The following is an 18,233-nucleotide window of genomic DNA, read 5'->3' as shown; positions in this document are numbered from 1 at the left end:
TATTAGCAAAACTCCAAGCTTAAAAAATAACTGACTAATTTGTGAAATCACAAACTCTTGTTCAGCAGTATAGATTTTTTTCAATCTCCATCTCATATGCTCTCAAAACTATAGGAACTGCCCCTACTATGTTCTCTCTCCCATATGAGATCTATTTATAAAAAATATTTTCCTATCATACTTGATCAACAGTGGAAAATAATTTACTTTGCAAAAATTTGTTTAATTTTCTATCACCTAAACCCCTAGGTTGCTAGGGTGATGGCCTCTTCCAAGAAACTTTTCACAAATTTCACATGACTCTGCTTTTTTCAAGATGTCTCAGTTCAACTATCATCAGATTTGGTAGAATGGAATGACCTTCAGCAAGTAAAATAGCTCACTAGTTATTGTAACCTTCAGTGCTTTTTGCCTATCTCAGCCTTAAACCTTTCTTGGAAGGTAAAATTTTTCTCAGTTTGGCAACATGCAAACTTCTAAAAAGAAAGCAATTGACAGAACTTGTGAAGAAAAGAAACAATGCCTGAAGTTCTTTAAGGATGGGAGCCTGTGTCTCAATCACTCCCTTTCTCTCTGAGAAACAGAAATATAAAACCCAAAAAAAAAAAAAAAATCTACCTCTTCACCAAGCCAAACAGCAGTGAAAAAGAATTGTTTGGGAAAAGTTAAACTAATAGTTAAAACAATTGATAGGTAAAGATATTTTTTTAGAGAACATCTGATTGATAAAAATTGTGAGGTTGGGAGATCAAAAAATTAGGATCGGCCATACAATGGAGCAGTCACATAAAGCTGCCGAAGAGAGACAAAAAACTACTTAGAATTAGCCACAGTTAGGGTAATTGCATGCCCCAATTTTCCTGGAACAGTACTAGTTTAAACCTTAAAACTGGCATAATTAATAATTATACACTGTTTACCCTCAACGTTGCCCTTGCTCAGGTAAAATATTATATATGTGGCCACCCTCATCATACAGGATGAAGCAATTTTATTCCAAAGTGTTGCAAAAGAAAAAAAAGAAAGAACAGAGGGCAAACAAAGCGAGTGTCTCCAAAGATGAGGGACATGCCATTCTCTTTATAATAGTTCATTACAAAAAGGCACAGGCAATGGCCTCAACCAATGTATGTTTATTTATAAAATTGAGTAACAACCCACAAAACCGTTTTGAATTACTTAGTGGAAATCAAAATCTTTCATCACAGAAATAAAAAAAAGCAGAGAAGGGGAGATAAAATTGGCAACGTCCTCTGAAACTCAAGCTGAAAACCATGTTTCAGCAAAGGAAACACAGAATCCTTAACCAATGCCATGGCACACGAGAGCCTTTCCACATGCCAGACAAACCATTCTAGCAAGAATCCTAGTCCAAACTGGGATTGTGAGTATATTTGTATTTTCTCTACTTTAAGAGAAGACTAGCAGAATTTTTCTTGTAAATGTAGGGATGCATAATCACATGTTGTTTTACATAAACATGTATTCCAATTTACATAAATTTGCATCACATTTTCTCCCCAAACTAGCTCTGAATATGTAAGACAAATTAATCTGTGCTCTCTAATATAATTGTATTCAAATATGAGAACCAGGGGCTACCACAGGAGGTAGGCTTACCAGACATGGCAATGGCATGTCTCCAAAACTCTTTACTGAAAAGAGATGATGGTTATAGGTTAGGTAAAACTTGGGTATTTCCAGAAATTAATTAGAAACATTGAACAAACTGTTGATGAAATAATCCCAAATTGGAACAAGTAGATGGAATACTTGGTATGACTTATTAAGGATTAACATTAGTTTGCTTATTTGACAACTTCTTCATGGCCCTGTTCAGTTCCAGTTCTTCAAGTTTGTTGTTCAAGAATGAGAGGTTTTAAAATAAAAAGAAAGAATTGTTTTCAATTTGTATTTTAACAAAAGGATACAGAAAATAATAAAGAAGTGGCATTGTTTAATTTCTGACTACCAATAAAATATTTCAGGACTGGTTCTTTTTTCTTATTCAATGTAAATAACAAAAAGAGAGAAGTAATCTTTTCCTTCCTGTCTTTCATAAACTACTGCTATTTGGTAAACAATTATTTCTCTGCTTAAGATAGTCCAAGAGTGTGGCTTGTTTTCTAAGTGTGTTTTAAAAATGGGATTCTTTTCATGAACATGAGATGCACAGTGAAGTCTTCTGTAACCCTCAACTGAAAACCTTTCATGTTCCACACAGGCGCAGGCTTCCTAGTTCCTTAGATTAGATCCATAGTTGGAAACAAAGGTATCTTAATACATAAAAGAAACTTCCTTCAGGAGAGAGAAAAAGTGAGAAAATGATGAGGCTGAAGTTTGTGAACCACTCCAAAGGCGGCAGAGTTTATAAAGTATCTCATTAACACATAAATCATATTGTTTAGTCAATAGCTTCCAATAGTTCCTCATTACCTCAAAATAAAACCCAAACTTATTAGGACCTACAAGAGTCTACACACTCTGGCCTCTAGTTTCAGCCCTGGTCTCATTGCAGTCTTCCTATCTTTTATTCCACTTCCTCACCTGCAGCCTTCTTGCTGGGCTTTAAACTTTCCAAGCAGGTTTCTTTGTGCCTCAGGACCTTTGCTCTGGTTTTCAATGCTACCACGCATTTGGGACGAGCAAGACTGGATGGTTCAAGGTAAAAGAACATTAAGCTCTCTATTCTTACCAAGGTTTAGCCATTTTCCTTGAATGAATCATTCTGACTGTCTGCCTTTGGTTAATTTTCAGAGTTCTGAGAAAGTTTATTTGACAATTTGTTTCAGTGTTCTTGTTGCTCTATGGAAAAATAATTATTTTTTTTGGAAATCCTTACTTTGCCATTTTGGAAATGCTTTTCTAGATATTCTTCTTTAGAATTCATTAAAAATTAGTAAGTAACAAAGTGTGGCCATGTCTAACTCTTTGCAGCCCCATGTCCTGTAGCCCTCCAGGCTCCTCTGTCCATAGGACTCTCAGGCAAGAAAACTGGAGTGGGTTTGCCATTCCCTTCTCCAGGGGATCTTCCCAACCCAGACATTGAACCTGGGTCTCCTACATTGCAGGTAGATTCTTTACCATCTGAGCCACCAGGGAAGTCCAATAAATGATAGGTTGTTAACAATTAGTTGAATGTGATTTCTGAAGCTGTTGTAGTAGAGTTTTTGTACTTTATTTAATATTAAACTATAAAATTTAAGTTTCTCTATATAGATTAGGTTAAATTTATTTATTTGACAAATACATATTGGGTCACTGTCATGTTTAAGTCACATTCTAGGCACTGGAGATCTGTAAGGAAAAAGGGAGTGAAGTCCTAGTGGAATGGGCAGTAAACTCACATGAGAAAAGGTAATTCCAGACTGTCTATGACAGACACATTTTAGATTTCGGTAACACAAATAGGCTGAAAGTAGAAAGATAGGAAATTGTATACTATGTAAACAGTATCCAAAAGACAGTTGTAGTGGTTATACTAACATGAGATTAATTAGACTTTAAGGCAAAAAACTAGAGACAAAGAAGGACTTTTTGTTCCTGATAAAAGGGTCAATCTATCTGGAATACTTAATATTTTTGAAGATATGTATATGTTCATATATATATATATATATCAGATCAGATCAGTCACTCAGTCGTGTCCTACTCTTTGCGACCCCATGAATCACAGCATGCCAGGCCTCCCTGTCCATCACCAACTCCCGGAGTTCACCCAGACTCACGACCATCGAGTCAGTGATGCCATCCAGCCATCTCATCCTCTGTCGTCCTCTTCTCCTCTTGCCCCCAATCCCTCCCAGCATCAGAGTCTTTTCCAGTGAGTCAACTCTTCGCATGAGGTGGCCAAAGTACTGGAGTTTCAGCTTCAGCATCATTCCTTCCAAAGAAATCCCAGGGCTGATCTTCTTCAAAATGGACTGGTTGGATCTCCTTGCAGTCCAAGGGACTCTCAAGAGTCTTCTCCAACACCACACTTCAAAAGCATCAATTATATATATATATATATATATATATATATATGCTGCTAAGTCGCTTCAGTCATGTCCGATTCTGTGCGACGCCATAGATGGCAGCCCACCAGGCTCCCCCATCCCTGGGATTCTCCAGGCAAGAACACGAGTGGGTTGCCATTTCCTTCTCCAATACATGAAAGTGGAGTTGCTCAGTCGTGTCCGACTCGTAGCGACCCCATGGACTGCAGCCTACCAGGCTCCTCCGTCTATGGGATTTTCCAAACAGAGCTAACAGAGCTCCAAAATATATCAACAGAGCTCCAAAATATATGAAGAAAATCTCACATAACTGAAGGGAGAAATAGGCCATTCAAAAATGATAGTTGGAGGCTCCATTATCTTACTTTTAATAATGGGTAGAAACATTAGGGAGAAAATCAACAAAATGTCAGAAATCTTGAATGACACTATAAACCAACAGGACCTGATGGACATTGATAGTACAGATATTCTCACCCACCAACAACAGAATATTTATTCTTTTAAGTCATGGGATATTCCCCAGGATAGGACATATAATAGGCAAAAAAGTAAGCCTCAAAAATTTAATAGTATTAGAATAGTACAATTTATAACAGAAGAAAGTCTGGAGAATTACTGTTTAGAAAATTGGTATTTTTTTTGTTTGTTTCAGAACATTTGTTATACTATGTTATTTATGTTAACAGGTAATAGATTTGTTATTGTTAGTTTAAAATGAATTAATAAATATACATTTTAAATTATTCTGTTTTAATTATTATATTATTATATAATAATTATTCTGTTTGAATTATTCTGTTTTAATTTCTAATACAGTGACTATTAATATCTATCAGTAGCACTTAAATAAAAGTTCTTTGGGAGTCCTCAAGAATTTTAAAGAGGTTTCTGTTATCACAAAGTTTGATAAGCCTTGCTTTAGACTGATAATTTGATAGATATGTTCAGGATCTAACACAATGATCACTACACTACAACATTCAAGCAACTAATTACAGAGGTTACCTTGGAGGGAAGAGAGAGGGTCCTGGCAGAAAGAGCTTCATCATTCTCTATACTTCTACTCCTCTACAATTATAGAAGTGAGAGATAACAATTTATGTTACGGAGTTAAAAGGAGTACATTGCCTTGGAACATAGAGAATGTATGTGAAGGAGAGAAGGAAAATAAGGAAAAAGATGTATGCTGAAAGCATCTGTCTTTCAGGAAAGATAGGGCATATTCAAAAATCTATAATAGAAGGGAATAATAAGTGCATAAAAAAGTTGTCAACTAAGTGCTATTCAGAGAGAGAGAGATCACTTTATTGTCAGCTGGAAGTCAAACTCATTACAACATTCCCTCTTGAGATGCACAACTGATCCCACTGAAATATTATTAACAATTTCAGCAGTTTCAAAATATGTACCCTCTCATGTAATCTGTGGATATTATTCAGCTCTTTCAAAATGAAAACTCTAAGGCTGAAGGTATTTTTAGTCTCGGCAAGTGAACAGAATTTATGAATGTGCAGTTCTATACCCAGAAAGCAATTGCCATGAGTTAGAAAAGGGAAAAAAAAAAAAAAACAAACTTCAAATAAAGCAATGCATTTCCCCCAACTCCCATTTCCAACTCTTAGGGTTTAGGAATACCTAACCCTTACCATTTTCTAATCTTCAGCAGGGATCTCATACCTAACAGCTGCTATTTAGGTAACCCCTTATGCTATGAAATTCAAACCCTCATTTTATCTCCTTTCCCTACAGCAAAAATTGCAATATCTCACACCCAAGCTCCAGCTGTCAGATTCAAACACCATTTCTATTTCAATGGCTAGAATAATCCCTTGCTCCCTTGTTTTCATTGAACAAGAATGTGCCAGCTTCAAAAAAAAGGAACAGGGAAAAGGCATTTGTCTAAACTCAAATACTCAAAGGGACAAAACAGCTTGAAGAAATATGATGCTTTGTAACAGGCATTTTGCATTTGAAGCACACTTTTTCTTTTCTTTCTTTTTAAAGTACATATATACACTCACAAATGTATAAATATAGATAGAAGGACATGAGACTCTGTAGACTTTTCTTTTTCAGAAAGCACTATATAAGTCAGAGAAGATATACACACATATCAATGCCAAGAAACTAGACAATGTGAGCATATCTATGGCAACTATTCTTAAGTAAAATTTTCTTTTTAAATGAGAGAGAAAAAAAATGGTAAGTTCTCAGTCTTTCTTATCTTTTGTGGTACTGGCAACCTCTATCATGGTAGTTGTTGTTTAATATTTACAGTTAGAAACCCAAATTCCAAAGCAGCCTTGAAACCAAGGTGCCCGTAGTGTTAGTTAAAATAAGCAACCCCTGAAGGCATCATTTCAAAATGGACACACAGATGCAATCTCAGCTGTCCGTAGCCTGAATGAGCAGAGTCAAATGATCTTTGCTGGTAGAACAGAAACTCTGAAAGAGTTTGAAGTCTGATTCTGCATGAAGGAATACATGAAGAGAAAGGTACGTGTTTCCTAGGATCTGTGGTCCTGATATAACTGTCTGAAATCAACAATGACCTGCCAGTAGTGATAAAGCACAGAAAGCTGAAGGAAAAAATTAAGAATTCTTAGACTTAAAAAGCAGAATTTTCAAATTAAGCAAACAACATGAAAACCATAGTTATCTAATAAGTTCTTCTCTCAAGATGACTTTTATCAACTTCATTTCTCAATTTCCTACTGTCTCTGGCCTTATTCATTCCTGGTCATGGAACCATTCCCTTCTGGCTCTCTGACTGGCCTGACTTAAATGTCCCAGTCCACTAAACAACCTTTGTTTTCTCTTCCCACCACTTCTTTGTTCTAAAAGCTTTCCCTGGCTTCCTGTTACTTCAATCCAATCATTAGTCTTTCATAACTGAGTTGTTTTAGCTAAACCAAACTCAGGTTTTAAAAGCTCTTGAAAAACAGAGGCTGTCTCCTCACCCACCATTCCTCCCCAAGGCATTCTCTCACTGTGATCCCAGCACACCAAGCTCATCCTCAGCTGAGCGTGTTAAGAACTCTACTCAATACTCTATGCATGTGTGTCTGTGTGCACGCCCTCAGTTGCATCTGACATCCATGGACTGTAGCTCACCAGGCTCCTTTGTTCATGGAATTTTCCAGGCAAGAGTACTACAGTGGGTTGACATTTCCTACCCTAGGGGATCTTCCCGACCCAGGGATTAAATCCGCATCTCTTAAGTCTCCTGCCTTGGCAGGCGAAACTCAGTCCTCTGTGGTGACCCAAATGGGAAGGAAATCCAAAAAAGAGGGGATATATGTATATATAAAGGTGATTCACTTGGTATAACAGAAACACAACATCATAAAGCAACTATACTGGAATAAAATTTTTTAAAAATAAATAAAATGAAACAAAAAAGAAGCTAGAGTCATTTTCCTTCACTAAATTCTGCTCTCTTTCCATCAAGCCAAATCATGCCCAGCTTCCAAGTTCTATTCAATGGCCATGAGGCACATCCTGATAGCATCAATCCTCGTTTATTTCCCTGACATCTGGAGGGATATTTCATTATCTTATAGATAAGAACAAATCAGCTTCAGTACCAAATAATTAGGTTAATAATAAGGAACTGTTTTCTAAATGTAATATCTTAGATATTGAATTAAGACATGAAGGAGTCTGAATCATTCAAAAAGCAATTATCACATTACTCTTAAAAACAAAGTGGTAACAAACACAGGAAAAAATGTATCTAAAAGATAATAATAATCATCTCTGCCATTCCAAGTACCAAATAAACATTACATTATCTCTCCTTCCCCTGAAAAATGTTGTCCTCTTATAAAAAATATTTACTAACTAGAAACTTCTTTAAAAAATGAGGAAAGAACTACATTAGGCTCTGTAATTTCTTTCCTTTACAATGGAAAACTTTACCTTCATTAGAACACAGAATGAATCTTAACTTCTAAAACTTAAAACTTTAAGCTAAATGAAAAACAGCTAATGTTTTTGCTCTAAGGTAGCTTGCCAACTTTAGAAAAATATTTTCAATTCTTCAAACAGATGGCAAAGCCACCTTTAAAATATATTAAGCATGCTAAAATAGATACAAACTGATAGCTCTACTCCTGATAAATGCTGCTGTGGACAACCGAATGCCTCCCTTTCTGTTTTAGTAATAAATCACTTTCCTGACTTGAGTTAGTAATGAGATTTTTAATCATGTGGATTGAACATATCCTCCAGTTAATAAAAAACGTATCACCTCCTTTTTATCTTTAATAAAAGATTTGTACACTGCTCAAATGATTGGTATTACATTTTTAAAGAACCTGAGATTGATGTTTTTCAATTCTCCTTTCCATTTTTCTGGGCTTTTATAATTCAAAGGTAATATGCTCTGCAATTAATAATTCATAAGGTAATTTTAAGGCTTTTATTCAGAAATCTCTTCCCTATTGACTTTAGAATGTGTCATAAAAATGCAGGTATTAATATCTTGGCAATTCTCAGCCCTAAACAGATGAGGTCCTTGAATTTAAACAACTCAAGATTGCTGCTTCAAAAATCAGGAGACGTAATTTTGAACCTTAAAGTACAGAAAAGACAAATATCTTTTTAAAGTGCTATTTACACCATTATATTTCTTGCAACTGACAATTAACCATGACACATTTGTCTTATTCATATAATTGTCAGGATTTATTTATTTATTTTTTTTTAGCATGAGGATTATTTTGAGGAATAAATCAAGGGCAAACAGTTCTGTTTCAAAAAATTTTTTTTTCCTAGCTACAGCTTTAAATGTGCATTTAAGCATCTGGAATCTCTAAAAGATTCATTCAAAGACACTTTTTACCTGAAGGTAAAGCTTTGTCTCTCTCATTATTTTTCAGCCAGAACAAAGTAATATGTAAGAGGAAAGGAACACAGGAAAACCATCTAATTTTTTTTTTTCCTTTTCTAAACATTTCCCTGCATACTGTTTTGGAAATTTATTTGGTGAGGGGGTATAAGGGTGTCACTTATCCCACATTAGGAAGTGATTCTTACAAGGACACACATGAGAGTCTGCCAGCATTTCCCAGCCAGTAAATTTCATCTATTTTCATAAAACTGCCGGGCATCAAATAAGGATGATTATGCATGGCAAAGTGCACTGCGAATATAAAGCAGCACAGAAATGTGGGGTTATCATCATCTGCCAAATACCTCACAGTAGCCTCATGGAAGCTTGGCTGGGTAACAGATGGAAAATTATGAACCCATCACTACTGATTAAAGAACAATTCAATGTACAACGGACACTGAATAAGCAATGACCCAATTGTCTTTTAAAAAAATCACGGCGACAAATAAGTAACACATTACTATCTCTTCACTAGTTTGTTAACAAGATCAGTTGTGAACTCACCCCTGTGTTTCTTGAGCAATACCCAAGACTTGGAATACATAAGGCTCGACTGGTGTTGGTTTTAAAAAAATAGTATCTGAGATAGAGAAAGCAAGAGCTGACCCACTAGAAGATGCTAAGAAAGTACTTGGAGTCTGTTCATACAAAAGAAAACAGACCCTATCCCCTCCTAATCCAGATACAGTGAAAAGAGTTTAGATAAAACCCATAAATCTGAGTCATTCTTCTACTGTTACAAAATATGGCTAGTAATCAGTTTCTTTCCTTAAACAAAGCTTGAAACCAGTGTAAATCAAAATTTATATGCAAGGAGGAAGTTGAGGAGCTGAAAAAGTCTTTTTCTGCCCAAAACTGAAGACCTAAGATGTATGATACTTAGATCAAGGAACTTAATTAGAGACTTAACTGTTTAGGTACATGACTAACCTTGAAATATTATACATCCAACAGAGGCACCATTCTTTACTTTTGATTTAGACTTGGTATGATAGGACAAGCAAATAAAAATTATGTGCTACAGCAAATTACAGGATATTAAAAAATCCATGTCACAAAACTTTCAGCTACATTTCTTGAAGAGTCATTTTTATTCTCATTCATTCATTCAAGATGGCATAGACTGTGATCGAATTTCCCATACACAGCAAAATAAGCTCTATGTCTTCAGGAGATTTGCAGACACATTCAAGTGAGACACACAGATGAAGACATATGTGTCCTAGGGGGTAACACATGATAGAAACATATAATAAAGGCCACCAAGAAAAGAGGTCCCTTCTTGGGGAAATGAGATGGTATGTTGGGTGTTCAGGAAATTTTACAGTAATGTGAGCATTTAACGATGAGCAGGCATTCATTGAGTGGCTATGAACATGAAGAAAGCCATTTTAGGCATATGGAGGAGTATGAACAAAGGCAGCAGAGTGAAAAGTATGGTTGAGTGATGGCTGAAGTGTAGGGAGTTGGCAGGTTGGAGGAGGTTTTGTAAGGAGGAAAAATTCTGGAGAGGTCACCAGATCATGAATTAAAGTTAACATTTTCGTAAATCTTGAATTTTGTTTGTGAGCAATTTTGAGTCATTAAGGAGTTCAGCAGGGAAGTTTCATGACTGGTTTTCCATTTTAGCAAGATTGCCTGGAAACAGCATGTAGTTGACTGGGGAGGCAGATTCTCGGAAACAATGAGAAGATTCTGGAAATAGTCAAAGTGGTGGTTAACAAAGCTAACCTAAAGCACAAGCAATAGTGAAGAATACACAAGGAGGTAATACATAAAACAATACTAGACTTGTGGTGGAATTAAGGAAAAGGTGTGATTTTAGGATAAATTTCTAATTCATTCTTTTGTAACTAGAGGTTACCAAATGATGCTGTTCACAGAAATGGGAATATAGGAAGAAGTGTAGTTTTGGATTTTAGGGATAATTTCAATTTTGCTTTTATATATAATATTTGACTTCCTCAGGCCAAGGTGTAAAAGTCCAGGAGACAGTTTGAATTGACAGGTCTGGAGCCCAGGGGTTGAGCTTAATGGATTCAGGACTCATGTGAGAAACAGCTGATGCCTTAAGAATGAATGAGATAACAATGGGGAGTATTCTTTGCATCAGAATCAGCTAAATTTATAATTAAAGTATAAAATTAAAAGATGCTTACTTCTTGGAAGGAAAGTTATGACCAACCTACACAGCATATTAAAAATCAGAGATATTACTTTGCCAACAAAGGTCTGTCTAGTCAAGGATATGGTTTTTCCAGTAGTCATGTATGGATGTGAGAGTTGGACTATAAAGAAAGCTGAGTGCTGAAAAATTGATGCTTTCAAACTGTGGTGTTGGAGAAGACTCTTGAGAGTCCCTTGGACTGCAAGGAGCTCCAACCAGTCCATCCTAGGAGAGATCAGTCCTGCGTGTTTATTGGAAGGACTGGTGTTGAAGGTGAAACTCCAATACTTTGGCCACCTGATGTGAAGAGCTGAATCATTTGAAAAGACCCTGATGCTGGGAAAGATTGAGGGCAGGAGGAGAAGGGGATGGCAGAGGATGAGATGGTTGGATAGCATCACCAGCTCAATGGACATGAGTTTGGGTAAACTCTGGGAGTTGTTGATGGACAGGGAGGCCTGGCGTGCTGAGGTTCATGGGTTCACAAAGAGTCAGACACGACTGAGTGACTGAACTGAACTGAAGACAGCATATTAAAAAGAAGAGGCATTAATTTGCCAACAAAGGTCCATCTAGTCAAAGCTATGGTTTTTCCAGTAGTCATGTATGGATGTGAGAGTTGGACTGTAAAGAAACCTAAGCACCTAAGAATTGATGCTTTTGAACTGCGATGTTGAAGACTCTTGGACTGTTGGATGTTGAGTCCTTTGGACTGAAAGGATATCCAACCAGTCTATCCTAAAGGAAATCATTTCTTAATATTCATTGGAAGGACTGATGCTGAAGCTGAAACTCCAATATTTTGGCCACTTGATGCGAAGAACTAACTCACTGAAGCCTCTGATGCTTGGAAAGATGAAGGCGGGAGGAGAAGGGGATGACAAAGGATGAGATGGTTGGATGGCATCAGTGACTCAATGGACATGAGTTTGAGTAAATTCCAGGAGTTGGTGATGGACAGCGAGGCCTGGCATGATGCAGTCCGTGGGGTTGCAAAGAGTCAGACAGGACTGAGTGACTGAACTGAACTGAACTGATAGATTTCTAGGCCTTTTCTCAAATTTACTGGATCAGAATTTTGGGTTTGGGTCCTCAACTCTGTATTGCAACAAAATTTTCAGGATATTCTCTTGACTAATGAAAGTTGAAAGTGGAGACTTTACTTCTTTTCTTTTGTTCACTGCTGAATCTCCAATTCCTTTAAAGAATGCCTGATCCATAGCAGTTTCTCATAAATACTTGCTCAGTGAAAGAAAAAAGAAAAGAGCTAAGAATATTTCAAAGACTTCTTACTTCCTACTTATTTCTTAAATAAATAATTTATCTTTTACATTGTAGAAATATATTTCTAAAGGCTTAGGAATTTTGTTCCATGTACCCTATTCACTAAAAATGTAAGCATTGTTTTTTCATCTTTCTCTAATATTATATGTGGAAATTGGAATGGTGGAAAACCCCTTCATGGAGCTATTTAAAGTTAATGCACTATTTTTACTTCTTAATGGCTTAATACTTGAAGATACAAAAATGATCATGAAAGCTTAAAATTCGTTTTAAGGTTATAGTTATCATTTGCATAATTTTTTTCTGTTCTGTATCTTATATTCACTCTTCATCCTCTATGTGTGTGCGTGTGCACTCAGTTGTGTTTGACTCTTTGTGACCCCACAGACTGTAGCACACCAGGCTCCTCTGTCCATGGAATTTTCCAGGCAAGAATACTGGAGTGGGTTGCCATTTTCTCCTTCAGGGGGTCTTCCCAACTCAAAGATTGAACCTGTGTCTCTTTCATCTCCTGCATTGACAGATGGATTTTTTTTTTTTAACCACTGCTCCATCTGGAGAGGCCTGCATCCTCTATGTCCTATATTAAAAAAAAATCACCTACATTATTTCTTAAAACTTCAGTTGCTAACCTCATTGCCCCTAACTGCAGTCTCCAAATTTCAACTCCATTTTTTCTCTTCTTATAACATCGCTTTTCATCTGATTCCTTTTCTCTGGCTGATTTTCTTTTCTTCTTGTTTCAAATGCCCACCTGCTTTTTCTGCTCTTGAACTCAAATGGGTTGTTAGCAAAGAGATGAGAGACCTTTGTAGCTGCTGGAGGAGAGTTCTGAAGCGGTGTGGATTGTCTGGCTTCAGTCTACAGGTCACCTCAGACCAGCAGGAGAAGAAATTAGATCTTCTATCTCATGCATAGAGGCATTTTGTCTGCAAGCCAGCACCCCAGTGATAGCATAGACACAGACTAGGGACATGCTGAAAACTCTCAATGTTCCTACTTCATGTTCAGTGGACACAAAGAGAAAAGAGACTCACTTTTGAAAGATAACATAACCTTCTGGAAAAGTAAATCAAACTCAGAATCCTCCCAGGCCCCAGGTAACTCATTTTCCAAGCATCATCCTGGCCAGGCTGCTTGACCCTACTTATTTGGTGGGAGTCCTTGGGGGCATCTCCTCTGATTGTCTCCAGCTGCAGTATAATGGCCAGCTGTCTTCTCAGCCTCTGATCAGGACCTTCCAAAGGTCTAGTCAGAAACTCCTGGTGAGTGGTATATGGTATCAGAGGCCTGAGTGTGCTTCAATTTGTCACAGTACTGATTAAGTGGATACATAACAGATGGCGTCTTGTTTTAGATGGAGTGAGTAGGTGAGAAATTGTCTGGCTACACTGAATTCTTTTATTTAAAAAAAAAGAATGGGAAAAATAATCTGCAGCTGGTATGTAATTTTTACCCCATAAGCAAAGTTCTTTCATTCAGTCATAAAATCCAAGAGAATCAACCTCAAACTCTCAGTTTGGGGCAGAATGTGATTTTCTGTTACATGAAGTCAGGGTTAGCAAATTATTCTTTTAAAATATTGTTTTAAGTAATGCTGTTTATTTTTTCTTTGAGACTGACAATAGCAGAATAAGGGAATTATTTATGAAGGACTTCCCAAAGTGAGGTCCCCAGACCAGCATCATCATTATTACTTGAGAAACTGTTAGAGTTGCAACATTTCAGGTTCCCCACCAGACCCACTGAATTTAAAACTCTGGGGTGGGGAGGGAGATGCTGCTGCTGCTGTTGCTAAGTCGCTTCAGTCGTGGCCGACTCTGTGCGACCCCATAGACGGCAGCCCACCAGGCTCCCCGTCCCTGGGATTCTCCAGGCAAGAACACTGGAGTGGGTTGCCATTTCCTTCTCCAATGCAAGAAAGTGAAAATTGAAAGTGAAGTCGCCCAGTCGTGTCCAACTCTTCGCGACCCCATGGACTGCAGCACTATAGGCTTCCCTGTCCTTCACCAACTAACTCTTAGAGCTTGCTCAAACTCATGTCCATTGAGTCGGTGATGCCATCCAACCATCTCATCCTGTGTCATCCCCTTCTCCTGCTTTCAGTCTTTCCCAGCATCAGAGTCTTTTCTAATGAGTTAGTTCGCATCAGATGGCCAAACTATTAGAGTTTCAGGTTCAGCATCAGTTCTTCCAAAAAATATTCAGGACTGATTTTCTTTAGGATGGACTGGTTGGATCTCCTTGCAGTCCAAAGGACTCTCAAGAGTCTTCTCCAACATCACAGTTAAAAAGCATCAATTCTTCAGCACTCAGCTTTCTTTATAGTCCAACTGTCACATACACGATTACTGGAAAAACCATAGCTTTGACAAGACAGACCTTTGTTGGTAAAGTAATGTCTCTGCTTTTTAATATGCTGTCTAGGTTAGTCATAGCTTTTCTTCCAAAGAGCAAGCATCTTTTTATTTCATGCCTGTAGTCACCACCTGCAGTGATTTTGGAGCCCAGAAAAATAAACTCTGTCACTGTTTCCAGTGTTTATTTGCCATGAAGTGATGGAACCAGATGCCATGACCTTAGTTTTCTGAATGTTCAGTTTTAAGCCAACTTTTTCACTCTTCTCTTTCACTTTCATCAAGAGGCTCTTTAGTCCCTCTTTGCTTTCTTCCATAAGGGTGGTGTCATTGGTGTATCTGAGGTTATTGATATTTCTCCCGGCAATCTTTATTCCAACTTTTGCTTCATCCAGTCCAGCATTCCGTATGACGTACTCTGTATATAAGTTAAATAAGCAGGGTGACAATATAGCCTGATTTGGAACCAGTCTGTTGTTCCATGTCCAGTTCTAACTGTTGTTTCCTAACCTGCATATAGTTTTCTCAGGAGGCAGGTAAGGTGGTCTGGTATTCCCATCTCTAAGAATTTTCCACAGTTTGTTGTGATCCACACAATCAAAGGCTTTGGTGTAGTCCATAAAGCAGAAGTAGATGTTTTTCTGGAACTCTCTTACTTTCTCGATGATCCAGCGGATGTTGGCAATTTGATCTCTGGTTTCTCTGCCTTTTCTGAATCCAGCTTGAACATCTGGAAGTTCACAGTTCAAGTACTGTTGAATCCTGGCTTGGAGAATTTTGAGCATTACTTTGCTAGCATGTGAGATGAGTGCAAGTGTGCAGTAGTTTGATTCTATGCACATTAAAGTTTAAAAACCTCTGTCTTTGAATACTGAAAACTAGCATGTGTGTGTGTATGGTCAGTTGCAGCTGACTCTTTGCAACCTCGTGGACTGTAGTCTGCCAGGTTCCTCTGTCCACAAAATTTTCCAGGCAAGAATACTAGAGCAGGTTGCTGTTTCCTACTCTGGCAGATGCAGATCTTCCCGACCCAGGGATTGAACCCAGGTCTCCTGTGTCTCCAGCAATGGCAGGTGGATTCTTTACCACTGCATCACCTAGGAAGCCCTGAAAAATAACTTACTGTACTGATAAAAGAGCTGTTAATTAAAAACGAACACTTTCAGCATCACTTCCCATATCAGTAACATTTTTTTTAACATGTATCAAAGGTTTATATAGCATGAGGAAACAAAAGCACAGAGAGGGGAAGGAATTTGCCTGAGCTTAGGCAGTTGGCAAGTTGCAAAGTTGGGATTTAGACCCAGAAAGTTGAGTTCATGTCTACAAGCACTGCTTTAGGCTTGTAGTGGTGCTCAGGAAGCTGACTCCATATCCAGATTTAGAAGTGGGATATATGGCTTATATACAAGTTTGCCCTCTCCAAAATTTCCATACCAGCCACCCTCTCCAAAATGTTAATACATTTATGCCAATAAAATAAAATCAAACAAAAAGCAGTGTACATCCATCATAGCATACCTCCATCATTTTCTAAAGATATTATCCATTGGCAATGACTGCCCAGATCCATTAATTTGTCAGGGAAAATAGTGATATTCTAATTTTATCATTACTTCTTCATTTAATAGAATAGTGTTATAAACAGAAATTTTCATCAACTCTTTGGTTTCTTTTAAGTATTACAGTTCTTACAGAAAATGCAGAATAGTGATTATTTAGGTTTTCAAAATGATGAGTTTGTTCCCTAGTGTCCTCAAATATAACCTAGTTTTTCAAGTACCAATACAAACTCCTGATATATATGGAGTTTCCCTGGTGGCTCAGACCATAAAGGATCTGTCTGAAATGCAGGAGACCCAGGTTCGACCCCTGGTTAGGGGAGATCCCCTGGAGAAGGAATGGCAACCCACTCCAGTATTCTTGCCTGGAGAATTCCACAGGCAGAGAGCCTGGTAGCCTACAATCCATGGGGTCTCAGAGTCAAACATGACTGAGTGACTAACCCTTTCACACACTTTATGATACACTTGCACATACACATATACATAAATGTATATGTGTGTGTATATATATATATATACACATATATATATACATATTTTTTTTAAAGTTGTTCAACCCATGGCAGTTTTATTCAAATTGTTGCACACATTTTTCCATTTTTGTTGCATGGGAGCTTTTCAAATTAGCTCCTAGTATTTTTGACATAAATCAACCAGTCTTTGAAAGCAGCTCAGTTTTTTGCAATAGCAAAATATTCCAGAGTCATCTTATAAATTCCCTGTCCAAAACTCTGAAACACCTGTTTCTCCAAAGAGTCTTGATTCCTTTTAGTGAGAAAAGGCATTTAGAGACCATAATCTGAGCACTAGAAATGCTATTGCTGTTGGGTTGGTCATTGGTTTCAGGCCTTTTTGGTGGACAGAGTTGGGAAATATTTTTTAAGAAAACATACGTCGTGAGTTCATATGGTTGCTTCAGAATTTTTTAACTTAACCTTACCAAACTTCAGTCTGAATCTCTATCCAAACAACCCCAAAATTTGAGTTCTTCAGACACCAATGTAATTATTTATTTGATTAATTCATAATATATACCCAACAGACTCAGAATAACACCAATGTTATTAATTAAAAAGTCATTACTGAAAACAGTTTAGTATTATTTTTAAGTTCTTTTGGCCTAAGGGTATTATCCCACTAGGAATACTCAATCAAATTAACGCATTATAAGATAATTTGCTGTACTTCCCCTCTGTGGGAATATTCTGTTTCTGAACTGTCCAGAAATATAGCCATTAGCAAAATGTGGCTATTAAAAGTATAATTTAAATTAAATAGATAAAACCTAAAACTTAGTGAAACTAGGCATATTTCAAGTGCTCAATAGCCACAGGTGGCTAGAGGTTACCATATACATCAATGCAGTTGGTGGGCATTTTCATCAGAGAGAAGGTTATATAGAGGTTCTATTGGGGAGCAAGGGCTACTAGCTACATGGTTAAAGTCATTTATTATTTTTTAATTTTTAGAAATCTATTTCATATTTATCTTGTTTTGTTATTAAATGAACACTTACATAATTCCAAAGACCATTCTACAAACAAGATGTGCTCAAGGAAGTCTAGTTTGTCTTTCTTTCCCCTCTAACCTATTCTCTTCCTCTTTCTATGGGTAAATTTAAAAAACAATTTTTTTTTGGTTTATCTTTCCATTGGCCTTACTTTAATGTAAACATGTATTCATACATATACATATATAATTATAATTCCCCTTTTTGACAAATGGTCACATACTAATTATTATTTAATTAAACAGGATTTTTTCCCATTACTTCCAATATAAAGGATGCAGAATATTATAACCATTTATTCTTTAAAGTAAATCAATGCTAAATTGCCATAGTAATATTTTTTTTTCTTTTTAATCTTCCTATAGGAATAAAGAGACCAATGAGACACTAAGTCCCAGGACAGCTTAAGAGTTGTGGGGCAATTTTTAACAGAATAATTTAAAGCTCAAGTT

This window comes from Bos javanicus, chromosome 2, assembly GCF_032452875.1.
Source record: "Bos javanicus breed banteng chromosome 2, ARS-OSU_banteng_1.0, whole genome shotgun sequence".
Classification (NCBI taxonomy): domain Eukaryota; kingdom Metazoa; phylum Chordata; class Mammalia; order Artiodactyla; family Bovidae; genus Bos; species Bos javanicus.
Note: the sequence above shows the minus strand (reverse complement) of the source record.